This window comes from Malaya genurostris, chromosome 3, assembly GCF_030247185.1.
Source record: "Malaya genurostris strain Urasoe2022 chromosome 3, Malgen_1.1, whole genome shotgun sequence".
NCBI classification, from domain to species: domain Eukaryota; kingdom Metazoa; phylum Arthropoda; class Insecta; order Diptera; family Culicidae; genus Malaya; species Malaya genurostris.
Window position 1 is genome coordinate 286,367,876 of NC_080572.1, and position 21,416 is coordinate 286,389,291.

Sequence of the window (21,416 nt, forward strand, 5' to 3'; positions counted from 1 at the left end):
GTTATAAATAATTATTTGCACAACCTTTTGTCAGAGAAACACATGCATTTTTCACATGGCGATTTGGCAACACTCAGAAATAGTTACATGGGTCTCCCGCAAGGCTCATGCCTCAGTCCGCTCCTCTATAATTTTTACGTAAATGACATTGACAGCTGTCTAGTAACCCCATGTACACTAAGACAATTGGCGTGGTTAAGATGATGGCGTGGTTTCAGTTACTGGACCCAAAGCTATTGATCTGCATAAACCATTGCAAGATACCTTAGATAACTTGTCCGATTGGGCTGTTCATCTTGGTATCGAATTCTCTGCGGAGAAAACAGAGTTAGTCGTCTTTTCAAGAAAGCATGATCCCGCGCAGCTTCAGCTCCATATGATGTGAAGAATGATCCAACAGGTTTTAACTTTTAAATACCTCGGGGTGTGGTTCGATTCCAAATGCACGTGGGGAGGACACATTAGGTTTCTGATAACAAAATGCCAACAAAGAGTAAATTTTCTTCGAACAATAACAGGATCTTGGTGGGGTGCTCATCCGGAAGATCTAATAAAATTGTATCAGACAACGATACTTTCAGTGATGGAATATGGATGCGTTTGCTTTCGTTCCGCTGCAAACTCTCATATTATCAAACTGGAGCGAATTCAGTATCGTTGTTTGCGAATTGCTTTAGGGTGCATGCATTCGACACATACAATGAGTCTTGAAGTTCTGGCGGGAGTTCTTCCATTAAAAGATCGATTTTGGGAGCTTTCATCACGCCTGCTAATAAGATGTGAGGTGCTGAATCCCATGGTAATTAATAATTTCGAACGACTAGTCGAGCTTCGATCTCAAACAAAATTCATGACAGTATATTTTAACCATATGTCACAGGAAATCAACCCTTCAAGATATATTCCTATCCGTGTCAGCCTCCTAAATGTCCCTGACTCAACTTTATTTTTCGATACATCCATGCAGCGCGAAGTGCGTGGAATCCCGGATCATCTACGTTCGACGGAAATCCCAAAAATATTTTCAAGTAAGTTCAGGCATATTGACTCTGAGAAAATGTTTTACACGGACGGATCGCGAATTGAAGAAGCGACAGGGTTTGGTATGTTCAACAATAATGTTTCGGCCTCATTTAGGCTTCAAGAACCTGCATCTGTTTATACAGCAGAGCTAGCAGCAGTTCATTATAGTTTGAGTGTAATCGTCACATTATCTCCAAACCATTATTTCCTCTTCACAGATAGTCTGAGTGCAATTGAAGCCATTCGCTCAAACATGACTGGCAAGACTGAACCGTTTTTCCTGGGCAAAATAAAACAGTGCCTGAACGACATATTGAACAATAATTATCTAATCACTATAGTCTGGGTCCCGGCTCATTGCTCCATTCCTGGCAATGAAAGAGCCGATATTTTAGCCAAACGTGGTGCTATTGAGGGTGAAATTTATGAGAGACCAATTGATTTCAACGAATTCTATAGCTCGTCTCGCCAAAGAACACTTGCCAGCTGGCAAGCTTCTTGGGATAAAGATGATCTGGGTCGGTGGATGCACTCAATTATTCCGAAAATATCGACAAAGGCATGGTTCAGGGGCCTGGATGTGAGTAGAGATTTCATTCGTGTGATGTCTAGACTCATGTCCAATCACTACACGTTAGATGCACATCTCCTTCGAATTGGGCTCTCCGAGACTAATCATTGTGCTTGTGGCGAAGGTTATCGAGATATTGATCATGTCGTTTGGACATGCGTGGAGTATCGTGATGTCAGATCTCAACTAATAAATTCTTTGCGTACCCAAGGTAGACTATCCAATATCCCAGTTCGAGACATTCTTGCTTGTCGTGACCTTTCATACATGAAACTTATTTATCATTTCATAAAGAAAACTGGAGTTTCAATTTAATAAAGGCCCCTTTCAAGACTTAGTTCTGATCCCAGCTGCGTCCATGAGTTCAACCAATAGCTAAATTAGAATAAAAATAATGTAATGATACAAACAAACTCGAAACAGTTTATGAAATTATTAACAAAATGTCTGAAAATAACAGCTTATTTTATAATTTATAGAAGTTAATCGTTTGGTTCAAATAATATTTCCGAGTAGATTTCATAATTAATGACGAGTTACCTAAGATGATATTTAAGTAATAAGAGAATATGTTTTAATAAATGCAAAACGTTGTGACTATGTTAGAATTAAATTAGGATAAGAATATTATGTAAAAGTGATGCTACGGCGAAGAAAAACTTATGTAAACTGCCTTAAGAAATAAACGTATTTATGAAAAAAAAAAAAATATCTTCAAAAAGTGCACACACATACATACACATACATAGACACACACAGACATTTTCCGATCTTGTCGAACTGAGTCGAATGGTATATAACACTATGGGTCTCCGAGGCTCCGTTCGAAAGTCGGTTTTTCCAGCAATTCTAATACCTTTCTATATAGAAAGGCAAAAAAGGCGGGAGGGTAATTTCAGAGACATAACTGGATGACGCGAATACGAATGCAATGGATCGTTCAGTTTCTTTGACGTTTCTGAGAGTTTCTGAATTGCTTTAACTGGAACTCAGGAACCGAATTTTTTATCCGAATGCTAGAATTGAATTTTGAAACTCAATTTAGATGCTAGATTCGGTAACTGAATTCTGAACAGTTAAACTCAAACACTGAACCGGTGTTGTGGAACTGGATTCGAGACCAGGATTGTGAATTCTAAACCTGAATCCTAGCACTGAACTGTGGACCTGGATTGTGATCCGCAGCTGAATTTTAGTTACAAAATTTCGATCCAGGATTTCGTTTTCTAATTCGGATCCAGAATTCACATCAGAAGATCCAGAATTTAGTTCAAAGATCTTCCGAATCTAGTTCCAAAGTTTAGTTACATTTCTAGAATTGTAGAACTGAACTTTGGAACTAAATTCTATATTCTACTATATATAAGGAGTGTATCGAAAAGCAGTTAGCAACATTGATTATTGAATAAAAAAAGCGAAAAACAAACATATTTTGACATCAGTTTTCGATATATTGTAGAAAAACTACATTTTTATGCATTTCACTGATTATATTGAAGAAAATCCTAGTTTCTGTGAAACGCTCGCACTTTGGACTTGACATTCTTCATTAAATTCTGCACAGTTACTTTTGTGATTTTCCTGGTGACAGCTGTCCAGTTATTTTAACTCCTGCATGTTTTGGGTCACTGTACCTTCCTTCCGCTTGACAATTGCCCAATACCTTTCAATTGGCCGAAGATCCGGGCAGTTCGGTGGGTTGATGTCCTTTTCCACGAATTGTACATTATTTTTTGACAACCACTGTAGAACGGAGTTGACGTAGTGGGCTGATGCCAAATCCGGCCAGAAGAGAGGAAGAGCCTTATGCTTTCTGTACAGTGGCAGCATTCTCTTCTTCAAACATTCTTCCTCGTACACCTTGGCGTTAATTTTGCCCTTCGTGAAGAAAATCGACGACCGCTAACCACAGGTACAAATTGCCTACCAGACCAACACCTTCTGCCCAAACTTTTCCATCGCCACCGTGGTGTCAGCGTCGTCCAGGTCCTGGTACACCGATTTCGTACAATATTGCGGTCCGGACAGCGCTCTAGAGTCTTCCTTGGCGTAGGTTTCGTCGTCGATCAGGATGCATCCGTCTTTATTCTGTAGAATCCGGTTATACAGTTTTCGCGCTCTTGTTTTGGCCTGAACTTGCTGTACCAGGGACTTTTTCGGCACCTTCTGTTTCTTGTACGTTTTCAGGGAGTTCCGAACTTTGATACGTTGAATCATCCCGATGCTGGCGTTGAACTGCTTGGCCAAATCCCGCGTCGACGCCGATGGGTTTTTCCTGATGTACTCAACCACTTTTAAGTCCCGGCCGGGCTGGCTGGGACCCGTTTTCCTCCACCACTTTCTGAGCACCAAGTGTGCAGAATTTTCTTTCGCGTTTCCGGATCAATTCTACTTATCATTGAAACGATAAACCGTACCGAAACCAATCGATTGTGCAGCTGCTATTGACATGTAAACAAACATGTCACCGCAAAACACGCTGCAAAAAATTAAACCATTTCAGAGTAATAACTGTTTGAATGTTGCTAACTACTTATCGACACACTCCTTAGTAGAACTGAATGATGTTAAAAAATTATTCTGGTGAAATTACTCTATCAAAAGCTCAAAGTACAAATTAGTGACCAAATTCTAGACTAGCATTCTAGTCTAAACCTCAATTAATTACAACTTAATTTTGGATCTGAGTTCTATTCCTGGATTTCGATCTGAAGATCCAAGATCCAGGTCTCTGATCAATCCTTATCTCAGATCTTCGGTTCCAAAATCCTGGCTTAGAATCAATGGAAATGAAAAAAATATCAGGTAATGAACTCTGAAACTGAATTTCAGAACTAAACCCTAGAATTGGATTTTGATCTGGACTGAACGAGTCAATTACGTAGGGAAGAAGGAATGAAGCATCAATTAGAAGGGTTGATTTTTTATAATGTTCCCCATTTTGCTCCAACGCAAACGACTAGCAGCAGGATGACGCAGTCCCAGTTTTTTGAAACGAACATCCCGCAATTGTTTCAAAGTTGAACTGAATTCTTGATACTAGAACTGGAACTGAGCTCTGGACCTGAACCAACCGGAATGATGCACTTGCTTCAGCCAACTGCGCAGGCTAGAATGAACGAAATATATTAAGTGTTAGCCCTTTTTTTCTACCATTTATTTTATCAGTAAACCTTTTATACCTACCCAGGTACGCGAAAGGCGTAATTTTTTCATAATCGTTGATACAAAACATTTGAAAAAACTTTAAATTTGAATTATTTGTGATTATGTCATACAACTGAAAATGTTATCATAAATTGCTTATTATATTTCCGATGGCATGTATCAAAAATTATGTTGATATGTTAGAAACGAAAAAAGATTATCACGATCAAAAACTTCAACGAAAACATCCAACGTAACCCCTATAGAACAAAGTACACCAGCTGCAGTTAACAGCTTACCATCCAACCAACCACCAACTGCAAACAATGTACAACATGGCGCATCAAACCACGAACAAACTGCCCCTCAATCCTCGCAGGAGGGAAATGGAAGCTCCTCCCCCCTAGAAAAAGGGTGACAACGAGATCCAATACAAAGAAAAAAATTTAGCTAAAAACTCAGCTCAATCGGCCACGTAAAGCTTGTACGCAAATAGGCCTGAATAAAAATATCTTTTATTAAAAAAATAAAGATTAAACTGCTGTTCCTTTTTCAATTACCGCCAACACCGGCGTGTATCGACAACGATTAAAATAGTCATAACAACACTTTGATTGCATTGTTTAATCAAACTTTAATACTCGGCATACGCAGCGCATCAAAATTCCGGCCTAATCGATAGATCAAATAACTGCCGCCCACTAATAATAACTGATAGCGACGACCAATTTACCGCAATGATTGAAAACAAGCACCAGAGCATTGTGGAAATATGTTTAGTCTCGTTTCGCACCTTGGTTTCCGCCTCGGTATTTTTGGAACTAGACAAAACAGTTTACGCGCAGTTAGCTTGTGATGTGTGCATTGTTATGCACAGCCAGGCGAATGAAAGTAAATAAACATAATTTTTTTCTACACAATAGCCGCTGTGGGAAAAGTTATATCGATTCAATTATGCTGTGTTTTATTAGTGAATCATCGAGTACCGGTTGGCCTAGTGAGGAGCTTCGAAAACAAGCACAATCCACCAAGTAGGGTGTCTTAGGAGAAGCTTTAATAATAAGGATTGTTTTTTTTTACTGAGGAGATCAAAAAATGCGTTAAAGATTTGAGTCATATTAAACATTGGTCAGTTATTTTGGCAACTCATAGTTCACCATTATGTGTCAAATCGAACTGTTATGCACTGACGAGTCGAGGGCGAAGAATGATGATATGCATTTTACATAGAACGGTTAGAGCAATTCCACAAAAGCAATGCAGCAAAAAGCTCGGAAGTTGTAATTGCAATTGTAATTGAGTTTGTAGCTCGGATTGGTCATTCTTAAAAAATAATACACTTAAAAAATCGAAAACTTTTCGAAAAGTTAAAACGTTTCTTCAACTTTTGTTTAGTAATTCTACCGAAAGTTCATTTAATTAAAAAGTAAATAAGTAGCAGCTGAAAAAACTTTTAGGCATTTTTCTAATTTGATGTTCCCGAGAAAAAATAGCCATTTAAAAATACCTGTTTTATACACCTGGTGGTGTAAAAGTGTCTTTATTATTCACTATCTCCTATATATTATATATTGCGGGGTTGGGAATCAAACCCAGACTGTGTGACTGCGTGAAAGACATCGACTAACCCATCGGGCTATACCCGTTCCCTTTAGTTTGGTAGATTTCAGCGTGAATACATCAAAGTTCGCCTTGCAGAAGAATGGGTAGAACTTATCCGTGAACATCTCTAGTTTTACTAATAGAGCAACAACACAACTATTTACATAACTAAAAAATTTAGTTTCCTCAAACTTTTGGAAATAATGAGGAAAATTCACAATGCTTGTTCGCCTTCTCGGCACTTGGATGACGGGTGGCATGAAGCCTCACCCGTTTCAACGTTCTACTGGAGTAAACCATGATCGAAAATCGATCATGCGTTAGACGAGAATAGAGATCGTAGTGAGAGCCTTCAACCAGAAACAGCAAATCAGAGCGAAGATTTTCATCCATTTCAATTCTTAGCTTAATGTAAGGCTTAGAACTTAATTTCAAGATTTAGTTTCAGAATTTAGTTCCCGAACATAGGTTCAAAAGCTAAAATTAAGACTCGGTGACTAAATCGTAATTCTAGATACTTGAATTAGATTTATGGATCTGGTTTTTTTTATTAGATTTTGAAACTAAATCTAGTGTCTTAATTTAAGTAAGAAATTCGTAATCAGATTCAGGAATTCAACTTCACAATTCTGAAACAAAATTCAAGATATGAATTCCAGAACCAGATTTTTGGAACTTCTGACTTCTGAACCGTAATTTTATTCCTGATTTGAAATTTACTTCCAGAAGTGTCAGTTCAGTTAAGTTCCAGAATTATAGAACTAAATTCATGAACTGAGTTCTTGATCTGGACTACGAGCCTAAATTTTGCAACTGAACTCGGAGCCTGGTTTCGAATCTAGTACTTTAATTCAGATTCAGTTTTTGAATGTTCAGAATTCAGGTTCTGGTATAGATAAATGGTGACAAAGAGTATTCAACAGTTGTAAACATCGGAAAAAAATTCACGAATCAATTCTTTTTTGAACCGTTAAAATATTCGCAAAGAGCTATCCGATTTTTTTTCTAAGTGAGCATGTAAATCTACAACAAACAACTATAACATTGTTTTTTGTATTGTTTGACTTTCATTTGTTAAGCGTTATTTGTGTGATAGAATATATTTGTTGTCAATAACACATAGTTGATATATGCTTTAATTATGAACCGTTACAATTTGGGAAGCGAAGCAGTAAAAGATGTTAAATTCAGCTTTATTCGTATTCACGTCCTCCAGTTATGCATCTGACATTACCCACCCTCCTTTTCATACAGTACATTTAACGCTGGCTTCAAACTAAATATATTCGTTCACCGGAGGGCTTTGAAGATTTCATTTGCATAATACTACTACATTTAGATATTACATTTGAATTTAAGGTCTAGTATTTCTAGATTCAACCATGTATGAAGAAACGAAGTGAGCTTCATTTTAATGAGTTTGACCACTATTTCCGGTACTTTTGGAACCGAAAACTCGATATTTGGTTCATTCAACCATCGACTAATATGAACCACAAATAGGAACAGTTTTGAGCCAACCTTAGAAAATTTTTTACGATTTTCTTTGGCGGCTTGAAACCCATCTCCTTGTAATTTTAGATCCGGGAGTTGGACTTGGATAAAATTCATCAAACTTTTAATGGGGCCATCAGTCATTTTATTTAATATGCGTTTATTTGGTCATAGACTATAATGATCTGCAAACTAGAGAAATTTATTAGTCAATTTATAGAATCTAACTTATGACAAGACATACTATTGAAATTGAAATTTTACACTAAGCACCCTAAACCTCCTAAACCGGAGGTAGGATCCTAATAAAATCGAGATATTGTTATAGCATCTGAAGACCTCTCAGTTAAATCTAAACTGGTAAAAATCGATGCGAGAAAAGTGACTAGCATTATTTTCATATTTTTGGTTCATATCACCATGTAATTCCGGAACCGGAAGTCGGATTTAAATAAAATTCAAGAACTTTGTTTGATACCATGAGATCTCCATTAGAATCAAAATTTATCACACACACACACACACACACACACATACAGAGAGAGAGAGAGAGAGAGAGACTTGCTGATATCGATGATTCGAATGGTACTCTTTCACTGTGAATCACCGATTGTCTGTCACTGGCACAGTTTCGGAGATATAATGACATAAGTGATGTAACCAACAAAACGTACATTTTATCTCTCCGCTCAATTTTTTCGTAGATGGCTGAGCCGCTCAGACTCGTTTGAAAGATACTTTTGGGTTGTGAATCAAGTTCGAAGATGAATTCTGCTGACATAATCGTATGAGTGATGTAACCGCCATATCGCATTTGTTTTCTCGATCGCACATTTTTTGACGAGAATACGTCCTACTTTACTATCAGGTACCTATCCAAAATAAGCGATGTGGAAGAATGATAAGTTTTCAATCGCGAATGTCTCATTGTACTTAGTGTAATCGTACCATTTTTGTTTGATGCCATCGAAAATACGATCAGCTAATTATGATAAAATCAAAAGTTTTCTACGATTTAAGGAATCAATGAACATCAAATAGAGTAGATCGTGGCGAGATAACTCGGATAACGATTTTAAACATTCCCGCGTTTCAGAAACCAGGGCTCAGTTCCAGAATTCTGATCCAGTATTCAGTTACAGTTACCAACTTCAGTGTCTAAATTATAAAATCAGATCTAAAACCCAGATTCTGAATTCAATTTCAGAATTTAGCACGAAAATCCTATCTCAAAATTCAGGGTTAGAATTCAGTTTCCAAATTCAGCTTCAAAATTTGTCTTTTTCTTACTCGAAAACCGGCTTCGGCAATTCCCGCGTTCTAGAACCCAGGATTCAGGAACAATACTCAACTACAGATTTTAGCTGAAAAAATCTATTCTAAAACTCAGATCCAAAATTCGGTTCCCAAAATTCAGTTTCAACATCCTGTTTCAGAATTTAGTTCAAAAATTCAATTCCAGAATCCAGGCCCAGGATTTATTTTAACTCTAAAATTTATGTTCCGAATTTAGTTCCAGAATTAAGATCTGAAAAATTATTTAGTTGAAAATGCAGCTCTAAAATTCAATTTTAAATTCCAGCTTTTTAATTCAGTTATAGAATTCATTTCTAGAATTCAACTTTAGAATCCAGGTCCTAAATTCTTAGTCGGTTCCAGGATTCAGATTCGGAATTTAATTCCAGAATATAGTACTAAAATTCAGTTCGAATTTTTATTTCAGAATTCGTTGCCTAGTGTGAATTCAAAGTCTGGCGCAAATTCCGTTTTTGGATTTGGCCTTGAACTTGTATTTGGAAATAGAACTGAACCTAGACTTTCCCCGGGTTGGCGGTTCAATGAATCGGGCGCTGGTCTTACAAGCGATTTGTCGTTTGTTCGAGCCCCGACTTGAAAGGATTCTTGCCCCCAGTAGCCAATAAGCACATACTAATGCCGCATTATGACAGCAAAGAATCGCTAATTGGCATTTCAATCGCACTTGAGACTAATTGAAGGCCAACTGTGGCAAAATATACGGCTATTCATAGATAATGCTTATTTATGGCTGGTATGTAGTTTGAAAGCTGAATTCTGATTGATTTACAACAGATAAACTTTCAGAAGGCAGATATAGAGCTAAAAGCCTTTTTGTTGCTTATAAAATGCTATTTTTATGCCATTATTAGTGCTTACTGGTTACCTGGGTAGTGTCAGTAGGATCGTAGTACCAGCCATACGATGATCCTGTTATGAATCGACTGCGAAGTCTGTTGAAACAGAAAGACCAAATTCCACAAAAGGAATGTATTGCCAAGACTTTGCTTTTTACTGAACCTAGACTTACCATATTATTGATCCAGGTCTCAGTTTTGGTTATGGACTTCTACCTTTCATATTACTAATCCTGGATCTAGGAATTCGAAATTCAAATCCTGAACCTGGAACTATATCCAGTTTTAGGTACTGATCTATAAATACGGTAAGATCTGATCCAGTTCCTGGATCTGGATATCTACTTGGGCTTGGGCCAGTAATATGGTAAGTCAATTTCCAGGTACTTTTTCACACTGTACTCGACAGTGTTCAGTAGCGGAAGATTTTTTTATTCGTATTTATGTCATCCGGTTATGTCTCTGACATTACTCATCCGCCTTTTACTGAAAATTAACCAATTATTAACAATGTCCTATCAGGCGCTAAGCAGACGTAAAGTTTCTGCTACTTACGGAACACTTTTTGTTCTGCAACGGAGTCTTTTCTGACGGAACTCATATACTCCCTGGAAACGGTGGATAAGATCAAAGTCAACAACTTTTTCAATTTTGTGAGTCCTATTGACATATCACAGAAATATTAGCATAACACAAGTATTGCCTCAAGATGACTTTACTGAGACAAATTATGATGAATTAAGGGCAATCATTAACAAACCTAAAAACAATGGCTCCCAAGATTTTTTAATAATTTTATCAGGGGCGTCTCGTCCTCGTGCACTGCACAACCGATCAATTTGAAGGAATTAATTGCGTCTCCCCATCCGCATGCAATTATTTTTATACTCTCTAGTTGTTCGATGAACATCGGATGTCTCCGAATATAAAATAATGAGTGATTTTGTCCACAGTGCAATATGCACAATTTCTCCATATTGCACATTGCACCAATAACAGCCAAACAATCTTTTCATATTGCATTGCCGTGGTGCTCTACACTCGAGTACTTTGCCTAGTGCACCAAAATTGCGTACATTGACACACATCTTAAAATACATCCAACTGAAAATTTCAAGTATCTCTTGTCGCTGTGTTAGTACCTTTTCCGTGCACATGAGTTACTGCACAGATTCAAGAAGAAAAGAAATCAGTCAGCTCAGTTCTGAGATTTGTTGCTCTTTCTGTCGCTTTTGGCTCGGTAAGAACTTGTATGCACACCTTCAGGAGAGACTTATGCTTATGTCAGTTGAAAACGAATTGCTGTCTCAGTTGCAACGTTGAAGTGGTTTTATTGATGAAGTCATTGAAAGATTTTCTCGACCTGCAGAGCGCCGAATTCTTCTATTGTAGCGATGATACGAAACAAGTTTGAAAAAAACTCCCTTCCAAAAGTATATCGTTATTTCATTGTATTGAAAAACACAAGCGAATATCCATTCCTCAATCTTTGGTTTTCACTTTCAACGAACTGGTATATAAGATACCGTACCAGTTAATCAGTGCACAACCTGTAAATTTTGACACGAGGCGCCACTGAATATTATTAAAAATTTTCCCGATGTTTCCTTGAGACTTTAACATCACTTACCTAAAAAAAACCCACAGAAGCATCCAAATCATTCTTAATTTTCGAGTTGAGCTTTCATTGTGCTTGTTTGCCCAATTTCCAATGAACGTCCAACATTGAACCAGTAACAGTTCGGCTGAAAAGATCGTATCGTTTAATAGAAACACACATTTTTTTGCCAAAATTCGTTTTTATTATTCAACATAATTGCCATCAGAGGCGATACAGCGATTATAGCGATCTTCCAACTTTTCGATACCATTTTTGTAGTACGATTTGTCCTTTGCCTCAAAATAGGCCTCAGTTTCAGCGATTACCTCTTCATTGCTTCTAAATTTTTTACCAGCGAGCATTCTTTTGAGGTCTGAGAACAGGAAAAAGTCACTGGGGGCCAAATCTGGAGAATACGGTGGATGAGGGAGCAATTCGAAGCCCAATTCGTTCAATTTCAGCTTGGTTTTCATCGACTTCTGACACGGTGCATTGTCTTGATGAAACAAAACTTTTTTCTTTTTCAAATGAGGGCTTTTTTTGTGAAATTTCGTCCTTCAAACGCTCTAATAACGCTATATAATAGTCACTGTTGATGGTTTTTCCCTTTTCAAGGTAGTCGATGAAAATTATACCATGCGAATCCCAAAATACAGACGCCATAACCTTACCGGCCGATTGTTGAGTCTTTCCATGCTTTGGGTTCGGTTCATCGCGTGCAGTCCACTCAACTGACTATCGATTGGACTCCGGAGTGAAGTGATGGAGCCATGTTTCGTCCATTGTTATATATCGACGGAAAAAATCGGTTTTATTTCGATATAACAGCTCCAAACACTGCTCAGAATCATCAATTCGTTGTTGTTTTTGATCGATTGTGAGCTCACGCGGCACCCATTTTGCACAAAGCTTTCTCATATCCAAATATTCGTGAATAATATGTCCAACTCGTTCCTTTGATACCTTTAGGGTGTCAGCTATCTCGATCAACCTCACTTTACGGTCATTGAAAATCATTTTGTGGATTTTTTTCACGTTTTCATCGGTAACAGCCTCTTTTGGACGTCCACTGCGTTCATCGTCTTCGGTGCTCATATGACCAGTACGAAATTTTGCAAACCACTTACGAATTGTTGCTTCGCCCGGTGCAGAGTCTGAATAACATTCATCAAGCCATTTTTTGGTATCGGCGGCACTTTTTTTCATCAAAAAGTAGTGTTTCATCAACACACGAAATTCCTTTTTTTCCATTTTTTTCACAATAACAAAAGTAGCTTCACTCAAAATGCAATATCTCACAAACTAATAATCAGACAGCTGTCAAATTTATACACGTATCTTTTGAAGGTTGGTACTAACTGAAAATGGTATGGATTTAATTCTAGTGGCGCCCTCTCATAGAAACGATACGAACTTTTCAGCCGATCTGTTATATTCCCGGTCACCTGCTATGATCAACTTCGAATAAATTATTGCTGATAGTTTTGGTTTTTGGCTAACCGAATCAATTTGAATGGATTTTTGTCAGAAATCATTAGATTTAATTTCTGTCATAAATTTGCTTAATGACAAAATAGTATGTTCTAATGAAACTGTTTCAATGACATTGAAAGGCATTGACTTTCTGGGACTTTCAAAAAAATATCAAAACTGCCAAAAATCCCAGAAAGTCGATTTAAAAAAAACACTAAACTCCGAAGTTTCATGCAATTTTAAAATTTTTGGCACCAAAAAAAATTTCGATTCCGGAAATTTGGTTACGTCACTTATACCATCATATATCCGGAACCAAAAGTCACAGCCATTTGATCTTCGAACTTGATCAATGGCCCAACAGTAGCTTTCAAACGAGCATAAGCTTGTTAAAATCGGTTCAGCCATCTCCGAGAAACTTGCGCGGTAAAAAAAAACAACACGTTTTGTCGGTTACGTCACTTATGCCTTTATATCTCCGGAACCAGAAGTCACAGCCATTTGATCTTCGAACTTGATCAATGGCCCGACAGTAGCTTTTAAACGAGCCTACTAAGTTTGTTAAAATCGGTTAAGTCATCTCTGAGAAATTTGAGCGGTAAAAATATCTTCGAAAAGTACACACACACAGACATTTTCCGATCTCGTCGAACTGAGTTGAATGGTACATAACACTATGGGTCTCCGATGATCCGTTCGAAAGTCGGTTTTTCTAGGAATTTTTATACCTTTTCACTCCTTTGTCAAAGTGGGATGTGTAAAAAGCTTCATTTTAATCGAAGTATGCGAACTTTAATGAGCATGTACACATTTCTAAAATTGCTCGGTAGCACTGTACATAAAGAAATATTGACAAAAACCTACCCGGAATTCAGACACAGATCCGACAAAAATGCTTTTTGAATGATGATCAAAAGAGCGAAACCATATGGAACATACCTGAAAAAAGAAGAAAAAAAAAACAATTTTGAGTTAAAACCAATTTATGAGCTTGTTTACCCTAAATCAAGATCCCAACACAGACCAGATTGACTGGCCGCACTTATCCGAGGTTAGTTTCTTCAAGGTCTGCGCGCGCTTACGCCTAATAGCGTTATTCTCGTACCGGTAAACAATCATCAAATTGGACTAAAACTCGGAATAGGTGCTCGAAAAAAAACACATGTAAACCGAACCAAAATCTCACCGACACATGACTCTCTACGGTGTGGTGTTACATTAAGCTTCCGAAATGGATCGTGGTTTCATATTTAAAGCATATTCAAAGCAGCATGCATCCAACGGAGATAGAAGGAGGAGGCAGCAAAACTACAAAGGCCAGCACAACTGGCAAGAAGGTAAGAAAAAGAGAAAGATAAGAGCTGACTGACAACGGAAATCCTCAAACATAAACAATTTATAAACTGTAGAGCGCACTTTTTATAAACATGTACAAACACACGCACACACACACACACACACTTCTGCTTCTTCTCCCTCGTCGTTTGTTTGAGTTTACTGGAGAATAGACGAGATTAACTGTCCGAACTCGAAGCCGGAAGATGCGATATTTTGAAAACAAGATTGATGAGTTGGTCGTTCGAGGAGAAGAATCTCACCATGTTTACAAATTTGTCGATTGAAGTCTTATTCTGTTCCCCACATTTGTTAATTACCAACAAACTTTGGAGTGCAGGCAATTGCTTAAAATACCGTTTGTGGTGTAGAAAAAAAAGCCCCTTAAACTCAATGGACATAAAGATCCCCATAACAAAGCAAGATCAGTCGATCTCAAGAACCCGATTTTTTTTGTTATTTTCATATCAAAACAACACAAGCAAGAAGGTGTGAAGAAAGAAACTGCAGCCACGGGAAAGAAATGAGATTGCTATTACCGTTAAATGGGCTACTTTAGGAGGCTAGAAAGTTCGCCGAAGCAAAATAAAAAAAACAAACCAGCATCCCTCGACGCAACTCTGTATTGGCAAACCGCTAATTGCCAGGCATGTGAATGGGTTCCATCCTCGCTGATAAATTGTGGTTGTAGTTGTCAAGTCTTCCAGTTTCAGCTCCTCCAAGCTTGTTTCGTCGGTTCCGTTAGATCCGATTTCATAAAGGATTAGCATTGCCTTCGGTGGACGATATTTCTTCTCGTCTGTTCGCACCTCATTGGAAGACAATAAATAAGAGGTTTCCAATGTGTTTCGAATATGTAGTTTCAAAAGTTGACCAACAAATCAAAGCACGCTTCAAGTGTTACAATTGAATCTGATAAAACACAAACTTAAATCCAACTCCGATAAATTTGTACTCTCAACCAGTCGCGTTTAATTAACAAGAAAAAAACAATCTTATCAATTGCATACCTTTGCACTACTTTCGCCTCTATTTGTACTGAAGTACACACTTCCAGACGGCGAGAGGCGTTTGAAAGATCCATAGAAAGCCACAAAATCACGCCGGTACATAATGTCACTGGCTGAGTTTCAGTTCGAACGAAGACCTCAGAGCTCTGTTCGCTCTAGTGAATAGATAAATGGACCAATTTTTCAATCAATTTTTAGTGCCAACGGACTGGAGTGACAAACTTCCACACACAGCGAAGTGTGTAATTCCAACCACACTCGCCCGACCGAGCCCGAGCTGAGCAGTTTGCGACTGTTCGTCATGAACTTTTAGCTCAACCCACATGTAGGGTGTCCCAGTAAGTCTAAGCATGGCTAGAAAATACCAATCCGTGCAAGTCAAATTTTGATTCCATTTTTATTAATTTTTATACCAGCTCATTTGCGTAAGTTTTAAGTAGCCGATTGTGCAATTAGAAAAAAAATTATTACTAGAGAGAAATTATTGTTGCTATCCTTCGAACAGAGATGCCAGGCAAAAATTTCAAATATCTTCTGATAGGGTTGCAAAAGTCTGTATATCCGAAAAAAAAATCTGCAGTCAGCAAGTATTTCTTGCTGGCAGCAATGTCTCTATAAAGCATGATAGACTAAACTGACTTGGCGAGCAAAAAAAAGAGGTCGCGGTAATTTCAAAAGTCTGTAAATTTTGAAGAAAGTCTGCGAAAAACTCGATATTCAAAAGTCTGCAAAAGTTTACACAACAAAAGATGTCTGCAGCACTATGTACGAACTCTGCAGATTTACAGACAAATCTGCAGATCAGGCATCTCTGCCTTCGAATTAAGAAGACAATGGTTCGCCATTCTCTGTCACTGTTGTTGGTGGAAGGTTCGAGGTTTTCCTGTCTTGGTTGTTATTACTTCGTGCATTGGCTTTGTTTCTAACTGAACCAAACGAGTGATGATAGTGATTCTTTTTTTGTTAATGATTGTGTCCGAAGTACTGCGGTTATTTAAAGCCGGTATACAGAAAGTACCGTTGTCCTTGAGTGTAGATGACTTCTTGTCCAGTTTCTCACTACCGCTTACCGTGGTGAGTAGTTTACGGAAAATATTGACATGCTGATGTATGTTGGTTGTAGGTGACATGTGATTTACAAGGAATTCGTGTGTCCTGACCGAAACCCACATAAGATGGAATTTGTCTTATTTCTCGTTGCCGTGAATGAACCCGTTTCAACTCAAGGTGAACTTATTCCTTGAACAAGGTTTCATTTTCTTGTTCCGAAGGTCAAAAGTGCTCCCGTCTAACGTCAAAAACGACAAAACCATGACGTTAATGCCTCTGTATACTAGATCTGGATTCAGGAATCGAATTTTGGATTGGATTCTAGTTCAAAATATTAAATTAAAACTGTGACACTATAACTGAATCCTAATTTTGGAACTGGTTTTTGGAGAACGGAATTCGGTTCCTTAATTTAAATTTTAGTAATTTTTGTATTTTTTGATAATTTTTTATGATTTTTGATAATTTTTGGTAATTTTTTATCATTTTTGGTAATTTTTGGCAATTTTTGGTAATTTTTGGTAATTTTTGGTAATTTTTGATAATTTTTCATAATTTTTATTAATTTTTGTTATCTTTGGTTAATTTTTGTTATCTTTGGTTAATTTTTGTTATCTTTGGTTAATTTTTGTTAATTTTTGTACATTTTTGGTAATTTCTGGTAATTTTTGGTAATTTTTCGTAATTTTTGGCAATTTTTGGTAATTTTTGGTAATTTTTGGTAATTTTTGGTAATTTTTGGTAATTTTTGGTAATTTTTGGTAATTTTTGGTAATTTTTGGTAATTTTTGGTAATTTTTGGTAATTTTTGGCAGTTTTTGGTAATTTTTGGTAATTTTTGGTAATTTTTGGTAATTTTTGGAAATTTTTGGTAATTTTTTGTAACTTTTGGTAATTTTTGGTAATATTCGGTAATTTTTAGCAATCTTTGGTAATATTTGGAAATTTTTGGTAATTTTTGGTAATTTTTGGTAATTTATGGTAATTTATGGTAATTTTTGGTAATTTTTGGTAATTTTTGGTAATTTTTGGTAATTTTTGGAAATTTTTGGTAATTTTTGGTAATTTGTGGTAATTTTTGGTGATTTTTGGTATTTTTGGTAATTTTTGGTAATTTTTGGCAATTTTTGGTAATTTTTGGTAATTTTTGGCAATTTTAGAAATTTTTGTTAATTTCACTAATTTAAATAATTTATGTAGCTTTAGAAATTTTAGTAATTTTGGTAATTTTAGTAATTTTGGTAATTTTAGTAATTTAAGTAATTTAAGTAATTTAAGTAATTTAAGTAATTTAAGTAATTTAAGTAATTTAAGTAATTTAAGTAATTTAAGTAATTTAAGTAATTTAAGTAATTTAAGTAATTTAAGTAATTTAAGTAATTTAAGTAATTTAAGTAATTTAAGTAATTTAAGTAATTTAAGTAATTTAAGTAATTTAAGTAATTTAAGTAATTTAAGTAATTTAAGTAATTTAAGTAATTTAAGTAATTTAAGTAATTTAAGTAATTTAAGTAATTCAAGTAATTCAAGTAATTCCAGTAATTTAAGTAATTGAAGTAATTGAAGTAATTTAAGTAATTTAAGCTATTTAAGTAATTTAAGCAATTTAAGTAATTTAAGTAATTTAAGTAATTTAAGTAATTTAAGTAATTTAAGTAATTTAAGTAATTTAAGTAATTTAAGTAATTTAAGTAATTTAAGTAATTTAAGTAATTTAAGTAATTTAAGTAATTTAAGTTATTTTAGTATTTTCAGCAAACTCAGTAATTTTAGTAATTTTAGTAATTTGTAGTAGTAGTAGAATTGTACAGGGACGACGTTAAGGAAATGCTGTTGTCCTTAATTGCACATGACTCCTTGTCTAGTTTCTCGCAGAACATACCGTAGTGAGCAGCTTTCTAAAAAATATTGACACGCAGCCAGCTGATGGTTGTATGTGACAAGTGATTTACATGGAATTCGTGTATCCTAACCAAAAAACACAAAAGACGGTATAGGTTTCTTTGAAAACACATGCCGTCTGAAGTCAACAGCGAGATCTTACTTTACTATGACTCGCCTTTTCCAAATTGCGCTCTCATTCGCTTTTCGGACGTCGTGTCAAATAATTCTGTCAGCTAGTAGCAGCAACAATGGATTATCAATAACCGCTTTCTAACACTAGATAACAGTTTGGATTCGGGAACTGAATTTTGGATTGGATCCTGGTTCAAAATTCTAAAACTTAATGCTAAATCCCGGCCCACCTGAATTCTGGACTTAATTTCAAGTTTAAAATTTAGCTTTGGAACTCAGTTTCAGAATTAAGTTCTAGATTACAGGTAAAGAAATTGAAACTGTGACTCTGGAACTGAATTCTAATTCTGGAACTTCTGGGTTTTTGGAGAACTGAATTTAGTTCCTTAATTTATTTTCGGAAGTTGAATCCAGAACTCTGATTTAGAATTCCAACTTCAAAATTCCCAACCAAAATTCAGGATATGAATTTTAGATCTGAGGAGGTTTTATGCCTGCTGGAGAGAGAGATATCCAAATTTCATCTCCACCGGGCTTTTCCCTGCTCCCAAATAAATAAATAAATAAAGTAAATAAATAAATAAAGTAAATAAATAAATAAATAAATAAATAAATAAAGAGAATCGGTCAAATAGTTTTCAAGATATCATGACAGCAGTTTTAAAAAAATCGTGTTTCTAGAAAAACCGCTTTCGAAAGTTAAGCGGGTTAAGCACACCCCATATGACGGCACGTATTCTAGCGCGTATAACTTTTCAACCGCTTCAAATTTCAAACAATCTTTTCGCCCACGTCTTCTAAACACGTTTCAGACGTGATATAGGAAAAAAATATATGACCCCCATAACATACAGGGTGGAAGCATTTGTTTCTGTACAAAATATATGAAAAAAGTAATTTTATTTATTTTCATTTTGATTATAATTTATTTTGTTTCAATGATGTTACAGCTATTTTTTGAAAATGATATTGCGGTAAACCTTTGACCTTGAGTACAAAATGTGCTCTTTTTTCCTGTTTCCGCATCGTAATTAGACATGACTCGTCTGAGGAATAATGGTCGTAACAAATCGATTGTTAGTCGTGCTGTATGGCATGTTGCACCGTCCTGTTAAAACCATCGACTCACGAATAATGGTCGTCACAAAATCATTTATCATGGCTCGATAACGATCGCCATTAACAGTTTTCGTTGCGTCATCATCGCGTTGAAAAAAATAGGTACTGTTCTATGATAAAATTGTCTTGGAATGACGCAGTTATTGAGTTGCCCGACGCTTCCACTTTAAATGGCCCACCCTGTATCATGTTCTGAGTGATTCTTCGAAACGAAGGTTTTTACCCATCTCTAGTACACTTAGATACTCCCAGCTTTTTGACCACATCTCGTACGGAAACACCTGTTTTACAGATTAACGCTTGCAGCTTTTCATGGTCTAGGTTTTGATTCACTGAGGCAAATTTACGTCCTGATACTTCCTTGTTCTTAAAAATAAACTCGCCATACCTTGGAGTCGCGTTACCATCTAACTCAATACAATACTACACACTAACAATTCGCTACAAAAGGTGCTTGGACTTTCTGGGACACCCTATATTCTGATGATACCATCCTAGCACGGTAGTAGCACTAGTCACTAGTACTATTTCAGCGATGAGAGTTTTTGTACTTCATTCAATGAAGTCATCAAAATGTTTTCGTTTTATAAGAAAAAGTGAGAATAATGTACCACCCTGTTCGAGTAGAGCAATATTCGATTTTATCTTTGTGGGTTATCGTTCGTATTTATGATAATGATATTTATTAGTACAATTTTTTATATGGCATCTGAAATGTCGGCACTGATATCTTAAATCGAGGTAATTAACAATCTACGTTTAGCAAAAGTCCCAGATCGTCCGATTCACTAGAAATATTTATTTCAATTATTCTTTACACACGGAGAACCCGTAAATCGCAAATTGCAATATTTCAATTGTTGTTTTTGGCATTGGCTGTTCGAACTTAAAAGTTTTTGTTGACAAATAATTTTACAAATAATCAAGATGGCGTTGAAAGTAAATATAGATTAGAAAACATTAATCCATTACTCCGGAGAACAGAACTCCAGCAAAAACTGCATTCTCCGTTTCAATTAATAAAACCAATAATAAAATGACTTTGGAGAAACCTGAAAATTTCAAACCCATCGTTTCTAGTCACGAAGACACACACTTTCAGTTGCTCACGACACTGAAGCTATTAAAACCGAAAACCAAAATCACCATTTACTAAAGCAAGACGCCGAGTAAGGTTTCCTTCAGGCGCCTTGCAATGCACTAGAATTGTAACACTTTAACCACAAACTCAACTCACACTAGACTGGCTAAGACTAAGCGCCAACCGGGCATAAACGGATACGTTTTAACCACATTGCAAAAAAAAAACTAAGAATTTCAAAACACTGCACATTCGACTGATCGATTGCCATAAATTGCAACCTGTCGTAACTCCCTAACCTTGCGGACCGGATTGAGACGCTAAACGAAAAAACAAAACCGGGCATCCAGATGAATTAACGCTTCAGTAATCTGTGTCAGGTTTCGAATTTCATGTTCCGTTTCGTTTGACTGGCCAGGGTTCAGTTCTAGCACCCGAAACAGTGTCTCAGGCTTGGTGCGGTGGTAGGATGATAGGGTGTAACTCGATAACAAGCCAAGGGAATTTGAACGAAATGAGATCCTGGATACCCAAGTAAACAGGAAACTTTATTACTTCATAGTTTATAGTTTCTTGTAGTTTTATAGTTTGATAATTTGATAGTTTCATAACTTTGTAGTTTTAGTTTTGCACTTTCTGTTCTATTTGTGTAATGTTTGTGTACTTTCTGTGTATTTTTTTATGTTCCGCTTAACCTATTTTCTACAATTTAGTTTAAAAATAAAGGATGTTAAATTTAATC

The 21,416-nt window shown here is 36.3% G+C and overlaps 1 protein-coding gene across 9 annotated transcripts in view; it reads right to left on the reverse strand.

Moving 5' to 3' along the window:
* The window catches only part of LOC131434480 (prominin-like protein), a 157,613-nt gene that overhangs the window by 111,318 nt on the left and 24,879 nt on the right, over positions 1-21,416 (reverse strand). Inside the window, exons 1-2 of one of the 9 annotated variants that reach the window (XM_058601223.1) lie at positions 20,831-20,989; positions 13,928-14,002 (exon numbers count right to left, since the gene is read on the reverse strand). The exons of 7 other annotated variants lie outside the window; for them this stretch is intronic. The gene's annotated coding sequence lies outside the window, so the exon portion shown is untranslated. Of the gene's footprint in view, positions 1-13,927; positions 14,003-20,830; positions 20,990-21,416 lie in introns of those variants that run through there. One more of the 9 variants, XM_058601224.1, reaches the window with a different exon arrangement.